This window comes from Alligator sinensis, unplaced genomic scaffold, assembly GCF_000455745.1.
Source record: "Alligator sinensis unplaced genomic scaffold, ASM45574v1 scaffold280_1, whole genome shotgun sequence".
In the NCBI taxonomy this organism is placed as follows: Eukaryota; Metazoa; Chordata; order Crocodylia; family Alligatoridae; genus Alligator; species Alligator sinensis.
In genome coordinates, this window is record NW_005841835.1 from 6,567,164 (window position 1) to 6,571,527 (window position 4,364).

Genomic DNA, 4,364 nt, shown 5'->3' on the forward strand with positions numbered 1-4,364 from the left:
CGTCAGGCACCTGGAGGCTGCCAGCTCCAGGCCCTTAAAGTGGCAGACACACCCTGTGCTCTGCCACAGGGTGTAAACTAGTTGAGAGTGGATTTAGGTTATATGTTAGGAAGAAATTTTTCACAGTAAGGGTGGCCAGGATCTGGAATGGGCTTCCAAGAGAGGTGGTGCTATCACCTAGCTTGAAGGTCTTTAAGAGGAGGCTAGATAGTCACCTGGCTGGGGCCATCTGACCTCGGTCCTCTTTCCTGCCAGGGGCAGGGGGTCAGACACGATGATCCATTGTGGTCCCTTCTGACTCTACAATCTATGAATCTATGCAGGAGGCTGCTGGAGTAAAGCAATTGCCATGTTCCAGCAGCCTCCATGCTCATGTATACATGCCCATAGAGTTTTGCAAATTTTTTCTTACCCTAAAAATGTTTATATAATTGGTTACTAAAAAATATACTGATTGCACTGATAATGTAGAACAGTGCTTAGTTCGTATGTGTGTGTGCAATTCCCCCTCTACACACACATTATATTTATCAATACTTGAGACTTATTTTATTGTTCTTACCATTTACCTTTTGGAGATTTCAGTTAGAGGCTGTTAAAACTTGGACTTTCTGTTTCATGGGGGATTTTGAAATGTCTTTCTTTTTGTTATTACATGTTGTTCTTCTGATTTGCAAGGAAACCATTAGAAAATTCTCATGAAATTTTGAAAAATGTTGGCTTTGGACATGTTTTGTTTGAAATTTCTTTTTTAAACTTTGAAATATTGTTTCAAATGTTATTTATAGTTTTAACGTTGTATACAATGTTATTATTAATACATTGTTTTATGATGTGCTAGTACTCTAATAGTGATATGTCATATTACATAATAACTAAATTATTCTATTTATTCTATATGGACAAAATTTCAACTCTGTCATTTCAAACAGGAAAAAGTTTAGATAATGAAACAGTGTGTTTCAATTAATGAAATGTAGCAGCTCTCATCAGTAATTTTAAGAGTAAAATTAAAAGAGTATTTCAATTGCTCTGTTATTTTATATTCTGATATCAGTGGTGTTAGTCTACTGACCTAATGAGAAATAAAATAGAAATTAAAGAAACTCCATGAACTAAGTTTTGAAGCAAAATTCTAAATTCTAAAACAAAATTTCAAACAAATGTTTTGTTTTATTTAAAAAGCATTTCCAGGGTGAAATTTTGAAAAACTAAAATTGCTTCATTTTAAAATACTTTTGGGGAACATTTTGAAATGTTTTATTTTAAAAATTTCTCAATGAGAAGATTTTGATCAGCTATACTGATAATGTTTTCAAATACTACCCATTTTCTTAAGCAAGGAATTATTTGCTGTTATGAACGTTAGTTGTATTTGACTGGTGTAATGCTTCTGAATATCAGTTTGTCAGTGGATGGCTAGCATATGTTAATCAACATCTTTGACCAGCAATTTGGGACTAGGAATGCATGATACAGTTGTAACTATGCACTCTCCCTGCCCTACACACAGACCATTGTATGCCAAGGTTAATAACTCCACTTTCTCTTTCTGTTGCCTTCTTTGCTCTGTCCAGTCCACCTAACTTCTAGGGTTTTAGAAATTAACTTGTGAACAAGATATTATTTTTTGCAGAAAATACTACCCAGGAAATAAAACTACAGCTTGAGGGAGAAATGCTGTTGTGATATTCATTCATATTAACACTCTGGCCATTTAAAAGGTTTGTATGAATGAAACCATGTTGAATGGAAACAAATGACTGTGGGCAGTTGGTATTAGAAGCAGGGGCTCCGGGCAATTGTATAGTAGAGTTGGCTGACAGTTATATGAAGAAGAGCTGGACCAGGAATTCTCAGGTCAGCTTGCGGACGCATTCAAGTCAAGGGAGGTGGTCATCATGGGTAACTTAAACTATCTGGACATCTGCTGGGAAGAGCAGTCAGCCAGATCTGATCACTCACATAGGTTCCTAGCCAAGTTACAGGACCTCCGTCTAACCCAGGAGGTGCACAGTCCCACCAGGGGAAATGCCCTGTTGGACTTGGTCCTGGCCACAGGCGACGACCTGGTGAGGGGACGGCAGGTGCTTGACCACCTGGGTGATAGCGATCATCGCCTACTGGAATTCGCCATCCAGTGCAGGGTGTCAAAGGCCTGCAGCAAGGCAGCAGCCCTGGACTTCAGGAGGTCAGATTTCAAGGAGGTAAGGAGACTAGTCAGGGAGGCACTGAGGTCCCAGAGGGGAGGGGAGTTGGGAGTCCAAGAAGAGTGATTGTTTCTTAAGGAGACGATCCTCCAAGCCCATAAAAGGGGGCAAGAGCACTCAAAAGCCCCCACGGCTCACCAAAAGCATCCAGGAATGTCTCAAAGCCAAAAAGGAGGTGAACACCCAATGGAAGGGAGGGGCCATCACCAAGGAGAATTATACCTCCACTGCTCGAGATTGTAGGGGGGCTGTTAGGAAGGCTAAGGAGGAGATGGAACTGGGACTAGCGACCTGGATAAAAGGTAACAAAAAGTCCTTTTTTAAATACATAGGGTGTAAAAAGAAGGTACCAAGTAACGTGGGGCCTCTGCAGGACATGCTTGGTAATCTGGTGGTAGCACTAGATGAGAAAGCTAATCTCTTTAACAGATTCTTTTCTTCCATTTTTCTGAGCAGGGACAGGGACATCCTCCGCACTGGGAATCTGGATGGACCCAGGGGAGGCACAGCCAGGCCCAGAGTCAGTGAGGACCTAGTCAGGGAACTTCTGGAGGGACTAGACGTGTTCAGATCAGCAGGTCCTGACGATCTCCACCCCAGAATGCTGAGGGAATTGGCAGAGGTCATTGCAGGACCCCTGGCACGGCTTTACGAGCATTCATGGTGCTCTGGCGAGGTGCCAGAGGACTGGAAAAGGGCCAATGTGGTCCCCATTTTCAAAAAAGGGAGGAAAGAGGACCCAGGAAACTAGGCCCGTTAGTCTTACCTCGGTCCTGGGGAAGCTTTTTGAGAGAATTATCCTGGCGCACGTCCATGAGGGGCCAGCAGGGGAGTTCAGGGGCCAGCTTAGGGGCAATCAACACAGGTTCAGTAGAGGCAGGTCCTGTCAGACCACTTCATCATGGAAGAGGGGGTGAAAAGCACCGTGTTCAAGTTTGTAGATGACACTAAGATGTGGGGAGAAGTGAGCACGCTAGAAAAGAGGGACAGGCTACAACTAGATCTGGACAGGTTACAAAGATGGGCAGATGAGAATAGGATGGGTTTCAATATGGACAAGTGCAAGGTACTGCACCTGGGGAGGAAGAACCAGCAGCATACCTACAGGCTGGGGAACTCCCTTCTTGTCAGAGCAGAGGCGGAAAAGGATCTTGGAGTCACTATTGATTCCAAGATGAACGTGAGCTGCCAATGTGGGGATGCAGTCAGAAAGGCTAACCGCACCTTGTCATGCATCCACAGATGCATCACGAGCAGGTCGAAGGAGGTGATCCTCCCCCTCTGTGCGACACTGGTCAGGCTGCAGTTGGAATACTGCATCCAGTTCTGGGCACCGCACTTCAGGAGGGATGTGGGTAGTATCGAGAGGGTCCAGAGGAGGGCCACTCGCATGATCAGGGGCAACAGGGTAGACCCTATGAGGAGAGGCAATGGGACCTGAACCTGTTCATCCTACACAAAAGAAAGCTGAGAGGGGATCTGGTGGCCACCTACAAACTTGCCAAGGGGGACCAGAAGGCAATGGGAGAGTCCCTGTTCCCCCTGATAACTACCGGGAGTAACATGGAATAATGGCCATAAGCTGACTGAGAGTAGATTCAGACTAGATATCAGGAGGCACTACTTCACAGTCAGGGCGGCTAGGAGCTGGGACCAACTTCCAAGGGAAGTGGTGCTTGCCCCTACCCTGGGGCTCTTCAAAAGGAGGCTAGACAGTCACCTAGCCAGAGTTGTTTGTCCCCAGCATCCTTTCCTGCCCATGGCAGGGGGGCAGACTTGATAATCTGTTTAGGTCCCTTCTGACCCTACCAACTATGAAACTATATCCCTGTCTTTCAGTTTATTTATTATAAAGTTATCCTGTTCCTGAAGCTGACTACAGCTCCTTTAGTGAACCCACAAACAACACACACTCAGGGCCTTTTGCTCACTCGAAGAGTCACAGTTAATAAAAAAAATCTGTATATGCCAGCCATAAATAAATAAAATAAATAAATTTGCAGGGCTTGTTTGTCAACCTGAAGACATGAAATTTTGATTGGCCCAACAGATTTTAAAACATTGTGCCAGAGTCACACCAGCTGAAGAAAAAATAAAGGTTGCTACTGCCACTGTGTTCATTCCCAGTGCTAGGGGCTCTGCTCTCATTGCATG